The sequence below is a fragment of the Tachyglossus aculeatus genome, chromosome X5 (genome assembly GCF_015852505.1).
Source record: "Tachyglossus aculeatus isolate mTacAcu1 chromosome X5, mTacAcu1.pri, whole genome shotgun sequence".
Classification (NCBI taxonomy): Eukaryota; Metazoa; Chordata; class Mammalia; order Monotremata; family Tachyglossidae; genus Tachyglossus; species Tachyglossus aculeatus.
Window position 1 is genome coordinate 14,001,079 of NC_052097.1, and position 18,340 is coordinate 14,019,418.

The following is an 18,340-nucleotide window of genomic DNA, read 5'->3' on the forward strand; positions in this document are numbered from 1 at the left end:
GGGAGGAGGAGAGGGAAAAGGGGGCTCAGTGTGGGAAGGCCTCTTGGAGGTGGTGAGCTCTCTTTGAAGAGAGGAAGAGAGCCAGCTTGGCGGATGTGCGGAGGGAGGGCATTCCGGGCCAGTGGGAGGACGTGGGCCGGGGGTCGGCGGCGGGGCGGGTGAGAACGAGGCCTAACGGTGAGGAGATGAGCGGCGGAGGAGCGGAGGGTGCGGGCTGGGCTGGAGAAGGAGAGAAGAGGTGAGGTTGGAGGGGGCGAGGGGATGGATGGACAGCCTTGAAGCCGAGAGTGAGGAGTTCATTCATATAACCTACCTCTTTACCCTAGAAGGAAATTAAAGTGGTTTGGCTCAACTCACTGTCATTACTTTAGATCAAGGACTGGCAACTTTTTTGTGCAGAAGAGCCGAACAAAAGGAAATATTTGAGCATTTGATGTGCAAAGAACCATTTAAACAGAAGGGGAAGCGTCCTGGAGTGGAGCCGTCTCAGCTCCAATTGCCCCTTGGGGTAACAGACATGAAGAGGATAAATGGTTTGCCCAAAGTCATGCAGCCGGCAAGCAGCAGGGCCAGGACTAGAATCCAGCTCTCTTGTTCCACCGCCCCAAGTTACCTCTCCAAGCAGAGTTTATTATTATGATATTCGTTAAGCGCTTACTATGTGCCAAGCGCTGTTCTAAGCGCTGGGGTAGTTGCCGGGCAATCAGGTTGTCCCGCGTGGGGCTCGGCGTCTTAATCCCCATTTTACAGAAGTGAAGTGGCTTGCCCAAGGCAGCAGACAAGTGGCGGGGAGGCAGGATTAGAACCCACGTCCTCCGACTCCCAAGCCCGTCTTCTTTCCACTACGCTGCTTCTACACGCTGTTATTCCAACTCGGGACTAGTTGGCTAGTCCTCGATGATTCCAATTCATTCAATCGTATTTACTGAGCGCTTACTGTACGCAGAGCACTGTACAGTGCTTCGCACATAGTGAGCACTTAACATGCCATCATTATTATTATTATTACTAATGCCTTCGAGGAGGGACCTGGGCTTTAGTCATAGGGTGGAGCAGCAATAGGGGGTGCAGGAATTTCGGGAACACCGAGCAGGATGCCCCCAAATCTGCATTAGAAGAGCAGACTATCCGGAGGGCTTTAATCAATCAATCGGTTGTATTTATTGAGCCCTCACTATGTGCAGAGCAGTGTACTAAGCAGTTGGGAGAGTACAATATTAAAGACATATTCCTAACATAAATCCATTATGGAGAGGTGGATAAGTGCTGTAGGGCTGGGTGGGGCGGGGAAGTGGTGAATAAAGGGAGAAAATAAGGGCGACACAAAGAAGTGGGAAAGAAGGAACTGTGAGCCTGTTGTTGGGTAAGGATTTGCTCTGTTGCCGAATTGGACTTTCCAAATGCTTAGTAATAATAGTGATGGCATTTGTTGAGCCCTTACTATGTGCAAAGCACTGTTCTAAACGCTGGGGAGGATACAAGGTGATCAGGTTGTCCCACGTGGGGCTCACAGTCTTCATCCCCATTTGACAGATGAGGTAACCGAGGCCCAGAGAAGTAAAGTGACTTGCCCAACGTCACCCAGCTGACAACTGGCAGAGCCGGGATTTGAACGCATGACCTCTGACTCCAAAGCCCGGGCTCTTTCCACTGAGCCACGCTGCTTCTCTAGGGGAGACGTGAGCAGGTTTTAGGAGCCAGGAGGGTCCGAGATGTGACTCCAGGGGGGCTGGGAACCCCTGGGAATATTCTGTACGGTTATTCCAACTGTGGTAATTCTGCAGCTATTCAATGGGAAATGGAAATGATCAGTTCACCAGTCAATCAGTCCTGGGAGTCAGCAAGACTTGGGTTCTAGTCCCAGCTCTGCCGCCTGTCAGCTGTGTGACCCCGGGCAAGTCACTTCACTTCTCGGGGCCTCAGTGTCCATCCGTAAAATATGGATTAAGACAGCGAGCTCCATATGGGACAGGGACTGTGTCCAATCCGGTTGGCTTTTATTCACCCCAGCACTTATTTCAGGGCTTGGCACACGGTAAGTGCTTAACAAATACCATTATTATTATTATTATTGTTTATTGAGTTCTTACTGTGTCCAAAGCATTGTACTCAGAGCTTGGGAAAACAAAATACTATGAAGTAGCTAGCCATGATCATGATCATGTCTTCCAGGAGTTTATAATCAAGAGAAAGGACATACCTTTCAAACTATCAAAAATGAATTTAGAAAGTCCCCTCTCTGCTCTGTGTGTGTGTGTGTGTGTGTGTGTTGGAGTGTCGTTTTCAAGCCTGTTGCCATTGATGGTGAAATATACTCATCCTAGTTGGTTGACAGCAATGCCGGTTTTTGATAATGTGCCAGTGGTTTGGCTGGGAGCTTGGCAGAGGCCACATGGTTGCTAAGATAAGTATCCATCTGATGAAACAAGTTGAAGCAGCGAAAAATCAAACTTCCTCCTCCCATGCACCTAAGAGCAATTTGGAAGAGAAGTACTTGAACATTTTAATGTCAGATGTCTCTGCTCCTTGATTATAAGTATTGTCTTGAGAGGAAATGGGGAGAAAATTGCTTTTAATTTTTAGTTTGAGTCATGAAAGCCCTGGATCTTTTGGGCTGTAGCTCTTTACCTTGTGATTTGCTATGTTTAACTTGTTTTTAGGTAATGCTGAAGATGCTACTTTCCCTGTGATAACCCAGATATTGGTGGGGGTTAACATTTAGTTGAGTCTACTCATGTTCCGATCAGCAATAATAATAATAATAATAATAATAATAGTGTTATTTTTAAGCCCTTACTATGTACCAAGCACTGTACTGGAGTAGATAGAAAATAATCAGGTCCCAAACGGGGCTCACAGTCTAAGTAGGAGGGAGAACAGAGATTGAATCCCCATTTTGCAGATGAGGGAACTGAAGCCTAAAGCCGCTTGCCTGGGGTCACACGGCAGATAAGTGGAAGAGCCAGGATTGGAACCCGGGTCCTCTATTTGCCAAGCCTGTGATCTTTCCATGAGGCCCCGATGCTTCTCCTATTAATTAATTAATTAATTATGGCATTTGCTAAGCATTTACTATGTTTCAGGCACTGTCATAACCGCTGGGGGCTCACAGTCTTAATTCCCATTTTGCAGATGAGGTAACTGAAGCACAGAGAGGTTAAGCGGCTCACCCAAGGTCACACAGCAGAGAAGTGGCGGAGCCGGGATTAGAACCCACGATCTCTGACGCCCAAGCCTGTGCTCTTGTCGCTAAGCCATGCTGCTTAAGCTAAGGGCTCGGTAGGGTAAATAGAATTGGAAGACAATATTCTGCTTTCAAGGATCTTACAGTCTAGTGAAAAAGTCTAGTCTAAGAGTGAGTTCCTCTTTTCTCCTAAAATCTCATCAGCGCTTGACCTTCCTATTACCGATAGCGACTCAATTATCTTTGGTTCCCCTGTGGACTTCTCTCTCTCTCTCATTCAGTCTTCTCCCCCTCAGCCAAGATGCGACCATATCCAATTTGGATCCGATGCTCCATTCTCTCTTAGCCACGTTTTTGCCGATTTGCCCCTTCCTCTCTATCCCTACATACCAGCCCCAGTTCGATTGCTTCAGCCGTCCTGTGTCCCTGTGCCGTCTCCACTCTGGACTACAGCTGCAAGAATATTTCTCGAGTTGCTCCTTTTCCTAAACGTAGCGTAGCCTAAAAGAAAGAGCACAGGACTGGAAGTCAGGAGATCTGGGTCCTAATCCTGGCTCCACCAGTTAGCAGCTCTGTGACCTTAGGCGAGTCCCTTCGCTTCTCTCTGCTTCCTTTCCTCATCTGTAAAATGGGGATTCAATTCCCATTAACCTTCCGCCTTGGACTGTGAGCTTCACTTGGTCCGGGGACTGCGACGGACCTGGATATCTCGAGGCAGAGGGAAGTTAAGTGACTTGCCCAAGGTCACCCAGCAAGCAAGTTCCAGAGCTGGGATTAGAAGTCAGTGATCTTGACGCCCGGGCTGTTTCCGCCGGACCACACACTGCTCGGAAGTTACCCGGTTCCGGGCAGCCCGGACTCATCCCTGATCCGAAGTCACCCCAGGAGGCGACAGGGTGGGGAGGGAAAACTCCTGAGATCCTGATGTGCCGGTATGAACTCCTGAGGTAGACTATGAAGTGGAACTGTTGCTTGGTGACTCAGATATTTCGTTCTCGCCTGCAATTAGTGATCCCTTCTATTGTTTTGCAATAGTCCTTCGCATTAGGCTTGCCCCGTCAACTCAGACCCAAACCAGATTGATGTACTGAAAAATTCTAGTCAAAGCAAGCGTCACTTTGCCCGTGGAAGCTTGCTAGACCAAACTTGCTTGGCCTGTACCTTGTCTATTCCAATATCCTTATCCCTGGAACCAGAACTTAGGTATCCTAATAGATATACTCCTGCACCTGTTATTTAGCAGATCCTGTAAAAAGCTGTTATATTTACTCAATAATAATAATACTAATTACAGCACCTGTTAAGCCCTCACTGGGTGCCAAGCCCCGTACTAGATAATTAGATCGGACACAGTCCCTGTCCCTCACAGGACACACGGTCTATGTAAGAGGAAGAACAGGTATTTCATCCCCACAGACGCGAAGAAATCAAGCGGCTATCCCAGGTCCTCTGACTCCCCAGGCCATGGTCATTCCGAAAGGCCGTGCTGTTTCTCCACAGGTTCGTGGTGCTACTCGGCAGGAGTTTCTCTTTTCCGTTTCGTTTCAGTGGATGAGTCTCATTTCCTCCCTCCACACAAAATAATGTTATACATTTCAGTGTTTCTGCTGCACTCCTGTGGGTAGAAAAATGGATTTAATACACCAGAGAAAATTTCAGTCAATCAGTAGCATTTATCGAGCACTTCCTGAACACTCTACTCTTCCCTGCCACAGCCTTCTTATTTCCCCAGGGTGGTTTAACGCGGTAGTTAAAAAACACGTCCCCACCCTCCAAAGAGTTCACTAATCCGATTTTCTCAACTGCCTCCTTCCCTCCCTAATTTGATTTTGTGCTTGAATCTTTTACTATCACTATCTTTAGTGAGGGTAAGTGTGAAATATTTTCCTATTTTATATAGCTACCACCCATACACACATACTTACCCTCATCCAGACATTTATCCAAATTTCCACTGTTACATTTCCTTTTCCTGACTAGGCAGTTCAGTTTTTTGCTCGGAAAAGGGAAATCGGAAGAGGACGTAAAGGATATGTTAACAAAGAAGAAAAGGACTAAAAGAGGTTTAGTGAGAGGAAGAAAAATAGCATGGTGTGTTTTAAGCATTTACTATCTTCCAAGCAATATGCTGAGTGGTGGAATAATAATAATACTAATAATGATGATGTTTATTAAGCGTTTACTATGTGCAAAGCACTGTTCTAAGCACCGGGGAGGCTACAAGGTGATCAGGTTGTCCCACCGGGGGCTCACAGTCTTTAATCCCCATTTTACAGGTGAGGGAACTGAGGCCCAGAGAAGTGAAGTGACTTGCCCAAAGTCACACAGCTAACAATTGGCGGAGCCGGGATTCGAACCCACGGCCTCTGACTCCAAAGCCCGTGCTCTTTCCACTGAGCCACAGCCCCTATCCCACACTGACTCCTAGTCTAAGAAGGAGGGAGTATAGGTGCTTTGTCCCCATTTGGTAGGAAACAGAGGCACAGAGATGATAAGTGACTTGCCCAAGGACACACGGCAGGCAAGCGGAAGGGCCGGGACCAACTCGCACGTATTTGCAGCCTCTCTTAGGAGTCATTTAACTTGCTCTCTTATCTGTTTGAGGCTGTGTGTTTATTGTTCTGTTGTACCCTCCCAAGTGCTCAGTACAGTGCTCTGCACACAGTAAGTGCTCAATAAATACAATTGAATGAATATATGAGTGAATGTGAACTCGGTGTCAGATGGGCGAGGGCAGAGTGGAGGAATTCCGGCCATCCCTCTGGCTGAGACTGAATTTACTCTCCAGAGCTCTGTCATTCATTCATTCATTCATTCATTCATTCCGTCGTATTTATTGAGCGCTTACTGTGTGCAGAGCGCTTGGGAAGTCCAAGTCGGCAGCATATAGAGACGGTTCCTACCCAACAACGGGCTCACGGTCTAGAAGCGGGAGACAGACAACAGAACAAAACATGGGGACAGGTGTCAAAGTCGTCAGGACAAATAGAATTAAAGCTAAATGCACATCATTAACAAAATAAATAGAATATAAATATGCACAAGTAAAATAAATAGAGTAATAGATCTGTACAAATATATATACAAGTGCTGTGGGGAGGGGAAGGAGATATGGCCAGGGGGATGGAGGAGAGGAAAGGAGATGGAGGAGAGGAAAAAGGGGGCTCAGTCTGGGAAGGCCTCTTGTACTAAGCGCTTAGTACAGTGCTCTGCACACAGTAAGTGCTCAATAAATACGATTGAATGAATGAGGTGAGCTCTCAGTAGGGCTTTGAAGAAGCAATAAAGAAAGACAATCCCTCCCCATACCGGGCTTAAGGATAATGGACATGATTTACTGTGTTCCAAACAATATACTACAAGATACAAGATTGAACCTTCATTCATTCATTCAGTCGTATTTATTGAGCGCTTACTGTGTGCAGAGCACTGTACTAAGCGCTTGGGAAGTACAGGTTGGCAACATATAGAGACGGTCCCTACCCAACAGTGGGCTCACAGTCTAGAAGGGGGAGACGGAGAACAAAACATATTAACAAAATAAAATCAATAGAATAAATATGTACAAATAAAATGAATAAATAGAGTAATAAATACGTACAAACATATATACGTATATACAGGTGCTGTGGGGAGGGGAAGGAGGTAAGGCAGAGGGGATGGGGAGGGGGAGGAGGTAAGCACTTACTGTGTGCAAAGTACTGTTCCAAGCACTGGGGAGGATACAAGGTGATTAGGTTGTCCCACATGGGGCTCACAGTCTTCATCCCCATTTGACAGATGAGGTAATACAGAGAAGTTAAGTGACTTGCCCAGAGCCTCCACTGGCTCCTAGTCTAAGAAAGAGGGAATATAGGTGCTTATTTGATAGGAAACTGAGGCACAGAGACGATAAGAGACCCGATCAACGGTGCCTTTCCAGCCTCCTCCGGAACCGGCAGTGGGGAACTGGAAGGAGAGCTGGGAGTTCAAAACAGCCAAGGGGAGGGAGGGAAGCGTCAGCTCTTCACCTTCTCCCTTGGGTGGGCTGGAATTGTCACACTCCTCCTCCTCCTGACCAGAGACAGTCCCCGAGTGAGGTCCCCGCCTCCCCAGGCTCCAGCTGAACGCGGGCTCCTAGCCCGGCCGATAATCTGGGCCCGTCCTCCCTCCGTCTGGGAGGGCCAGATCCTGGCCTGCCCCCAATGTTGGGACAGAGACTCCTGCCCAGCTCTTCCCTGCCGGTCTCAGCTCCGTAACATTGCCAAGATCCGCCCTTTCCTCTCCATCCAAACCGCTACCCTGCTCATTCAGGCTCTCATCCTATCCCGTCTGGACTACTGCACCAGCCTTCTCTCTGATCTCCCATCCTCGTGTCTCTCTCCACTTCAATCCATACTTCATGCTGCTGCCCGGATTATCTTTGTCCAGAAACGCTCTGGACATATCACTCCCCTCCTCAAAAACCTCCAATGGCTACCGATCAATCTGCGCATCAGGCAGAAACTCCTCACCCTGGGCTTCAAGGCTGGCCATCACCTCGCCCCCTCCTACCTCACCTCCCTTCTCTCCTTCTACTGCCCAGCCCGCACCCTCCGCTCCTCCACCACTAATCTCCTCACTGTACCTCGCTCTCACCTGTCCCGCCATAGACCCCCGGCCCACATCATTCCCTGGGCCCGGAATGCCCTCCCTCTGCCCATCTGCCAAGCTAGCTCTCTTCCTCCCTTCAAGGCCCTGCTGAGAGCTCACCTCCTCCAGGAGGCCTTCCCAGACTGAGCCCCTTCTTTCCTCTCCCCCTCGTCCCCCTCTCCATCCCCCCATCTTACCTCCTTCCCTTCCCCACAGCACCTGTATATATGTATATATGGTTGTACATATTTATTACTCTATTTATTTATTTATTTATTTATTTTACTTGTACATTTCTATCCTACTTATTTTATTTTGTTGGTATGTTTGGTTCTGTTCTCTGTCTCCCCCTTTTAGACTGTGAGCCCACTGTTGGGTAGGGACTGTCTCTATGTGATGCCAATTTGTACTTCCCAAGCGCTTAGTACAGTGCTCTGCACATAGTAAGCGCTCAATAAATACGATTGATTGATTGATTGATTGATTGATTGATTCCCGTGGGGAAATCGCGCCTCTCCCACGGGTCTCCCTGCTCCCGCTTCTTAATAATAATAATGATGGCATTTATTAAGCGCTTACTATGTGCGAAGCACCGCTCTGAGCGCTGGGGAGGCTACAAGGTGATCAGGTTGTCCTGCGTGGGGCTCACAGTCTTCATCCCCGTTTTACAGACGAGGGAACCGAGGCCCAGAGGGGTTAAGTGACTTGCTCCAAGTCACATAGCTGACAGGTGGCGGAGCCGGGATTTGAACCCATGACCTCCGACTCCAGAGTCCGTGGTCTTCCCACCGAGCCACGCCGCTTCTTCCCTCCCAGCTGGTCCCTGTTGGGTTTGGGTCGTGGTGCGGAGAAGAGCTCCCTTGGGGAAGGATCTTGGGATTTCAGGTCTGGATCCCACGCCGGGGGGCCCTGGCCTTTGCAAACAAAGGAGAATCCCCTAGGTCTTGTGGCAATCCACTAGAAACAGCTGGAAATGGAAGCAGCCAAAGTCAGCACTGATGAAAATCATTGGGCGAGCTGTGGTCGCCCGCGGCAGGAGGGCTACCGTCCGTTTGTTTCATGAACTAGACGCTGGGCGGACCATTGGCAAGTGGGATTCATTCAGTTGTATTTACTGAGCGCTTACTGTGTGCAGAGCACTGTACTAAACGCTTGGGAAGTACAAGTCGGCAACGTACAGAGACGGTCCCTACCCAACAACGGGCTCACAGTCTAGAAGCAGAGAGGCGGCGTGGCTCAGCGGAAAGAGCCGGGGCTTTGGAGTCAGAGGTCGTGGGTTCAAATCCCGGTTGTCAGCTGGGTGACTTTGGGCAAGTCACTTCACTTCTCTGGGCCTCAGTTACCTCATCTGGAAAATGGGGATGAAGACTGTGAGTCCCACGTGGGACGACCTGATCGCCTTGTATTCCCCCCCAGCGCTTAGAATGGTGCTTTGCACATAGTAAGCGCTTAATAAAAGCCATTATTATTATTATTATTAATAGGGGGAGACGGACAACAGAACAAAACATGTAGACAGGTGTCAAAACCGTCAGAATAAATAGAATTATAGCTATATGCACATCATCAATAAAATAGAGTAATAAATATATACAAATATATACAAGCGCTGCGGGGAGGGGAAGGAGGTAGGGCAGAGAGAGGGGGGCGATGGGGAGGGGAGGAGAGGAAAAAGAGGGGGCTCAGCCTGGGAAGGCCTCCTGGAAGAGGTGAGCGCTCAGTAAAGCCTCGGAGTCAGAGGACCCGGGGTCTATTCCTGGCTCCGTCAGTTGGGCAAGATGCTTAACTTCTCTGTGCCTTAGTTTCCTCATCTGTAAACTGGGGATGAAATAGTTGTTCTCCCTCCTACTGAGACTGTGCGCCCCACGTAGGACAGGGGCCGCGACAGGCCTGATTATCTTGCATCATCCCCAGTGCCTAGTACAGCCCTTGGCCCCAAGTAAGTGCTTAATGAATACCACTATTAATTACGAAGCATTGCGATGCGCAGTCATTACCAACAATGCTCCCATTTCCTTCCGGAGAACATTCATCGCGATTCTATCCTCTTGACCCCGAGACATAGGTCATTTTCCTGTCATAAATTGTTGATGCAACATAGCATAGGTCTTGGCTGTTGAAACCCATGACCTGGGTGTCCAGAAGCTTCAGAGAACTCAGCCCTCCTCCTCGTTACGTCATCATCAATCGTATTTATTGAGCGCTTACTATGTGCAGAGCACTGTACTAAGCGCTTAAAAATTTTATCTCAGCACTCTTAGGTGATCTATTCTAAACCCTCCTAGGTATTTACAATCTTTTTTCAACTCTCATACCAGAGGGGGGATTAGAACCCAGGCCTCCAACCTTTCAAGGCTGTTACTTTCCCTCTGAGCCACCACAGGCCTCATTACGTCACGTAATGACTACAGATCAGGGCTGCTTCTTGGAGGGGCTAACCCCAAGAATCGCTCCTTGCCTTCCTGAGTGAAGGCACGTTATCGTTACATAAACACCCTGTAAATAAAATGCTGAGGTGGTTTGAGCTATTAACGATTCAGGCAGGTAATTAAAGCAAATTGCATTGCGCCAAGAGCATTACAAGGCAGCTTGGAGTTCAATGTCTCATGGGGTGACTCACTAAAATGCGTTTGCATTCTGCAACTTAATTTGTTAATAGGTCTGTGGGAAGCCAGTTTAAACCAGCGCCTGATTTAGCTCCTTCTCTCTTTCCCTGTCATTCCCAGAATTCCCCCACTATAAGCAGGTTATTGCTTGTCTCTCTCTCTCTCTCTCTCTCCTTAAAAGAAAGCTCATTGTCTACTTCATGAGGGATCTTGTGATCTAGCAGAGGCTGCCTTCTAACATCCAGCTAGCTCAGAGGTGCTTATAGAAGGAACCCTTTTAGACTGTGAGCCCACTGTTGGGTAGGGACCGTCTCTATATGTTGCCAACTTGTACTTCCCAAGCGCTTAGTACAGTGCTCTGCACACAGTAAGTGCTCAATAAATGCGATTGATGATGATGATGATGAACTGAAATGCCTTTTCAAATCCCCAGCTCTGTGTCCGGGTGGCTCAGAAGAGTTCCAAAAGTCAAAACGGAAGCTAGGAATTTAGCTTGGCACATAGGAAGCGCTTAACAAAAAACCGTCATTATCATAATTATTATTATCATTTGGTCCCCTGAAAAGCAGCGGGGCTCAGTGGAAAGAGCCCGGGCTTTGGAGTCAGAGGTCATGGGTTCAAATCCCAGCTCTGCCGATTGTCAGCTGGGTGACTTTGGGCAAGTCACTTCACTTCTCTGGGCCTCAGTGACCTCATCTGTCAAATGGGGATGAAGACTGTGAGCCCCCCGTGGGACAAACTGATCACCTTGTAACCTCCCCAGCGCTTAGAACGGTGCTTTGCACATAGTAAGCGCTTAATAATTGCCATTATTATTATTATCATTATTATTCTGCTCTCAGGTTCCTCGACGCCATTGTCTTCTGCGTTCGATGCTGCTGCTTTTGGTTTTGTTCTCATCCGTCATCCAGGTAGCTTAGGGGATTCACGGGAGGATGGTCCCGCATTCCAGGGCCCGACTCCCGGCGATCCTGTTCTGTCACTCGATGTCACAAGTGGCCTGGGGAGTCACCGATGGCCTTGCCCCAGAAGCCGGATGCGATGTCAGTGGAAGGGCCCCGTCAGAGTCACCTGGGCGGTGAGCCACTCCCTCCTCCCTGTAGACCTTTGGTTTAGGCTGAAGCCTAATGACTCATCCCCTAGGCAAATGCAGTCGTGTTGGATCGGTTTGCTGGCCAAATTGCCCCTCTAATTGTGACAAAAGCAGCACGGGATCTTTTGATCTTCTTTCCAGGAAACTCTAATTTAGTACCAGACGAGATGCCAAAATAAAACTAACATTCCTATTTTGACGGTGCGCCGTGGAGACGATTCAGAAGGGGAGCAGTCGAGGAGAGAAAAAACCCTTGCACTCGTGTGAACGGTCGGAATGGATGTGTGAGGAGGCCCAAGAACCAGTTCCATCGCTCTAAAGCAGGGGCAAGTGAAATGTGGCTTGCGGAGGGAATTCGGTGGTGAAAATCCATTCATTCATTCAGTCGTATTTATTGGGCGCTTACTGTGTGCAGAGCACTGCACTAAGCGTTTGGGAAGTACAAGTTGGCATCATATAGAAACGGCCCCTACCCAACAACGGGCTCACCGTCTAGAAACGGGCTCACGGTCTAGAGAAATGAAATGAAATGAAAATGAAAGCAGTCTGGCAGGCAGCAGCCCTGGTGGGGCCCCACGCCGGCTTTGGGTGCAATCGGTGGCTCCTACGGGCTCAGCCAGCCAGCTTCTGGGCAAAGAGGCAACTGGTTCACACGGGCATGGCTGAGGGCATCCACGAGAGGCTCACAGCCAGGGAGGAATCACTACTTCCACCTCGTTTTAAAAAAAATAGTATTTAAGTGTTTAATATGCGTCAGGCACCGTACTAAGCACTGGAATCGATGATGATAATAATTATGGCGTTTGTTAAGTGTTTACTATGTTCCAGGCACTGTACCGAGCGCTGGGGCGGATAGAGCAAGCAAGTCACGCGGTATCCGGGGCTCCGAAAAGCTGGGAGATCTCGGCTCAGATCGCTCTAGGTGAGAAACAATGACAGTTCGCACGGGGACTAAGGTATTTTCTTGCAGCAAGATCTGACCTGGATTTCCAAAGTGGGGCTTTGAAAGCCCTCAAAAGAGCAAGGGAAAAGCACGTGTAGCACGGTATGAGTTTAGACGCATATGCGTCCAAAGAAAGAAAGCAGAGAGAAGCAGCGTGGCTCAGTGGAAAGAGCCCGGGCTTTGGAGTCCGAGGTCAGGGGTTCAAATCCCGGCTCCGCCACTTGTCGGCTGTGTGACTTTGGGCAAGTCACTTCACTTCTCTGGGCCTCAATGACCTCATCTGTAAAATGGGGGTGAAGACTGTGAGCCCCCCGTGGGACAACCTGATCACCTTGTAACCTCCCCAGCACTTAGAACAGTGCTTTGCACATAGTAAGCACTTAATAAATGCCATCATCATCATCATTATTATTATTACAAGCAAACTGGGCTGGATACAGTCCCTGCCCCACGTGGGACTCAGTCTTAATCCCCATTTTACAGTCGAGGTAACTGAGGCCCAGAGAAGTGACGTGACTTGCCCAAGGTCACACAGCAGACAAAGTGGCGGGGCCGGAATCAGAACCTTTTGATTCCCAGGCCCATCTCTATCCGCTTACACCGTGGAGATAATCAGGTTGGACACACTTCCTGTTCCATGTCGGTTTCAGGGGCTTCATCCCCATTTTTACGGATTAGATAACTGAGGCACAAAGAAGTGAAGTGACTTGCCCAAGGTCATACAGCAGACAAGTGGCAGAGGCGGGGATAGAAGCCAATCCCTTCTAACTCTCAGGCCCGTGCTCTTTCCACCAAGCCATGCAACTTTTAAACACATCGCTCCCCGCCTTTCGAGAATAACGCACCTCGGACTGCTCAAAATCCTCCAATGGCTATCCATTTTTTTTTTTTTTTACTCTACTTATTCTACTTGTACGTATTTACTTTTCTATTTATTTTGTCAGTGATGTGCATCTAGCTTTACTTCTATTTATTATGATGACTTGTCACCCGACCACAGGTTTTGTTTTGTTGTCCGTCTCCCCCTTCTAGACTGTGAGCCCGCTGTTGGGTAGGGACCGTCTCTAGATGTTGCCGACTTGTACTCCCCAAGCGCTTAGTACAGTGCTCTGCACACAGTAAGCGCTCAATAAATGCGACTGAATGAATGAATGAAATTCCTCTTCACGTCAAGCAGAAACTACTGAGCATGGGCTTCAAAGCACTCACTAGCTCTCCACACGCTACTTATCCTCACTTCTCTCTCATGACTTTGAGACTTTGGGCAAGTCACTTAACTTCTCTGGGCCTCAGTTCCCTCATCTGTAAAATGGGGATTAAGACTGTGAGCCCCACCATGGGACAACCTGATGACCTTGTAACCTCTCCAGCGCTTAGAACAGTACTTTGCACATAGTAAGCAGTTAATAAATGCCATCATTATTATCATGACACTTCAGCTCGTACTCTTCATTTCTCTCACTGTGCCGCCGTCTTGGTTTTTTTGTTGTCGCCCACTTCCTCATGACCTTCCCCTTGCCCTGGAACTCTCTCCTCTTTCACACCAGGCAGATCGCTGCTCTCCGCATCTTCAAAACCCTTCTGAAATCACCTCAGGACTTTTCTGATTTGTTGGGGTACTTTGAGACGTAAAGTTTTAGGGTACCCAACAATCTGTTAAGGGGCTGTATTCACTCAATTGTATTTATTGAGTGTTTACTGTACTCAACGCTTGGAAGAGTAAAATCCAGCGCTTAGAACGGTGCTTGGCACATAGTAAGCGCTTAACAAATACCATAAGTATTATTAAAATATAACAATAAACAGATATACTCCCTGCCCACAACCAGCTTACAGTCTAAAGGGAGAGACAGGCATTAATATAAGTGAAAAATTACAGATATGTACATTGTATTGTACAGTGCTTGGCACACAGCAAGTGCTTAATAAATACCATTGATTGATTTAAAAATAATAAAAAGATGTTCTTGGGAGGAAAAATAATAAAAGCTGAGCAGGTATAGGGATCATGACTCCCAAATCTATCGGGGCAGGCCTGAGAGTTAGAAGGAATTGGCTTCTATCCCCGGCTCTGCCAAATCTACTCCCAGGTGCCCTGCACACAGTAAGTGCTCATTAAATAAAACTGATTCTCAGGGGAAAAAGCACGGGCTGGGGAGCCAGAGGTCATGGGTTCTAATTCCGGTTCCGTGTGTGACCTTGGGCAAGTCACTTCAGTTCTCTGGGCCTCAGTTCTCTCATCTGTAAAATGGGAATGAAGGCCGTGAGCCCCATGTAGGGCAACCTGATTACCTTGTATCTCCCCCAGCGCTTAGAACAGTGCTTGGCACATAGTAAGCGCTTAACAAATACCAACTTTATTATTATTATTATTCAGGATTGGGTGGGGCAGTGACTTAGAAGAGTAAGGGACTAAGGCGGGGGGGTTGTCTTCAGGTTAAAGAAATAGATTAACTAAAAAGGAAGGGTAACTTGCTCCCTCCCATCTTCCCTCCCTAACCGACATCTTCAGCTGTTTGCTTTCCAATGGCTTCTTCCCGCTGCTTTCAAAAATGTCCGTGTCTCTCCTATCCTAAAAAAACTTCCCTCCTACCATTCCTCTCCAAACTCCTCGAGTGAGCTGTCTACGCATGCTGTCGCAAATTCCTCTCCTCCAGTTCTCTCGTGGACCGCCTCCAATCTGGCTCCCGTCCCCTTCACCCCACAGAAACTGCCCTTTCAAAGGTCACCGATGACCTCCTTCTTGCCAAACCCAATGGCCTCTACTCCTTCCTAATCTTCCTCAGCCTCTCTGCTGCCTCCGGACCACTCCCTTCTCCTGGAGACATTATCCAACTCCGGGTTCACTGACACCGTCCTCTCCTGGTTCTTCTCTTACCTCTCTGGCTGTTCATTCTCCGTCTCTTTTGGGAACGCCTCTTCTGCCTCCCACCCCCTCACTGTGGGGGTCCCTCAGGGTTCAGCCCTGGGTCCCCTTCTATTCTCCATCTATTCATTCATTCATTCATTCAGCCGTATTTATTGAGCGCTTACTGTGTGCAGAGCACCGTACTAAGCGCTTGGGAAGTACAAATTGGCAGCATACAGAGACGGTCCCTACCCAACAACGGGCTCACAGTCTAGAAGGGGGAGACAGACAACAATGCCGTCACCTCAAATTTAACATTTCTAAAACAGAACTCCTTTTCTTCCCACCCAAATCCTGTCCTCCCCGGGACTTTCCCATAAAGGAAGACGGCATCACCATCCTTCCTGTCTCACAAGCCTGTAACCTTGGCATTATAATAATAATAATAACTATCATCATCATTATGATTATTATTAGGGTATTAAGCACTTACTATGTGCCAGGCACTGTTCTAAGCTCTGGAATAGATACAGATCGGGTTGGACACAATCCCCGTCCCATATAAGGTTCACAGCCTTAATCCCCATTTTCCAGTTGAGGGAACTGAGGCACAGAGAAGTTAAGTGGCTTGCCCAAAGACACACAGCAGACAAGTGGCAGAGCTGGGATTAGAACTCCTGGCCTTCTGAATCCCAGGCCCGTGCTCTATCCACTAAGCCACATTACCTCTCTCTTTCACCCCCGTATTCAATCCGTCACTAAATCCTGTTGGTTAAACTTCCACAACATTGCTAAAATCCATCGTTTCCTGCCCATCCAGACCGTTACCACGTTAAATCCAAGCACTTTTCAGATGCCACCTCGATTACTGTATCAGCAGTCTATGAAGCAGCGTGGCTCAGTGGAAAGAGCCCGGGCTTTGGAGTCAGAGGTCATGGGTTCAAATCCCAGCTCCGCCAATTGTCAGCTGTGTGACTTTGGGTAAGTCACTTCACTTCTCTGTGCCTCAGTTGCCTCATCTGTAAAATGGGTATGAAGACTGTGAGCCCCCCCCGGGACAACCTGATCACCTTGTAACCTCCCCAGCGCCTAGAACAGTGCTTTGCACACAGTAAGCGCTTAATAAATGCTATTAAAAAAATCAATCGTATTTACTGAGTGCCTATTTGGGGAAGCAGCGTGGCTCAGTGGAAAGAGCCCGGGCTTTGGAGCCAGAGGTCATGGGTTCAAATCCCGGCTCCGCCACTTGTCAGCTGTGTGACTTTGGCAAAGTCACTTAACTTCTCTGGGCCTCAGTTACCTCATCTGTAAAATGGGGATTAAGACTGTGAGCCCCATGTGGGACAACCTGATCACCTTGTAAACTCCCCAGTATTTAGAACAGTGCTTTGCACATAGGAAGCGCTTAATAAATGCCATTATTATTATTATTATTACTCCACCTTAATCCTCCTCGACTTCTCAGCTGCCTTCAACTCTGTCGACCATCCCCTTCTCCTGGAAACATTATCCAACCTTGGCTTCACTGACACTACCATCTCCTGGTTCTCCTCTTGTCTCTCCGGCCATTTGTTCTCAATCTCTTTTGCGGCCTCTTCCTCCTCTACTTTGGGGGTCCCTCGAAGTTCATTTCTGGGTCTGCTGCTATTCTCCATTTTCACCCGCTCCCTTGGAGAACTCATTCACTACCATCTCTAAGAGGGTGCTACCTGAGTCTCCAGCCCTGATCTCTCTCCATCTCTTTAGTCTCGAATCTCCTGTTGCCTTCAAGATGTCCTCCCATCACCTCCAGCTTAATATGTCCAAGACAGAGCTCCTTATCTTCCCACCAAACCCTGTCCTCTTCGTAACTTTCCCATCACTGTAGACGGCACCACCATCCTTCCTGTCTCACAGGCCAGTAACCTTGGCGTTATCCTTGACTCTGCCCTCTCATTCAACCCACATATTCAATCCATCACTTAAACCCGTCTGTCCCACCTTCACAACATCGGTAAAATCCGCTCTTTCCTCACCATCCAAACTGCTACCATGTTAATGCAATCACTCATCCTGTCCCACCTGGAGTACTGCATCAGCCTCCTTGCTGACATTATTATTGATTTATTTTAATGTCTGTCTCCCCCGTGCTAGAATGCAAGCTCATTGTGGGTGGGGAATGTGTCTAATTGTTGTACTGTACTCTCCCAAATAATAATAATAATGACATTCGCTAAGCGCTTACTATGTGCAAAGCCCTGTTCTAAGCGCTGGCGGGGGATACAAGGCGATCAGGTTGTCCCACGTGGGGCTCACAGACTTCATCCCCATTTTGCAGATGAGGGAACTGAGGCACAGAGAAGGGAAGTGACTTGCCCCAAGTGGCAGGGCCAGGATTCGAACCCACGATCTCTGACTCCAAAGCCCAGGCTCTTTCCACTGAGCCACGCTGCTTCTTAGGGTTCTGTACATAATAAGTGCACAATAAATACGATTGAATGAATGAATGAATGAATGAATGAATGCACGAATCAGCCTCCTTCCTGATCTCCCTGCCTCCCGTCTCTCCCCACTCTAGTCCGTAGTTCGCTCTGTTGCTTGGATCATTTTTCTACAACAATGGTCAGGTCGTGTTTCCCCCCTCCTTATGAACCTCCAGTGGTTGCCCAGCTATCAAACAGAACCTCCTTACAGCTGTAAAGTAGTCAATCGCCAGGGCCCCACTTATGTCACCTCACTACTCTCCGACTTACGACCCGGCCCGCACGTCCTTCCATCTCCCCTATCTCGCCGCCGACCTCTCGCCCACATCCTGCCTCTGGCTTGGAACGCCCTTCCCTCTTCCTATCTGACAGACAATTACTCTTACTCGGAGGACATGGGTTCTAATGCCTGTTCTGCCACTTGTCTGCTGTGTGACCTTGGGCAAGTCACTTAACTTCTCTGGGCCTCATTTACCTCATCTGTAAAACGGGGATTAAAACTGTGAGCCCCACGTGGGACAACCTGATTACTCTGTATCTACCCCAGCGATTAGTACTTGGTACACAGTAAGCTCGTAACAAATGCTATTATT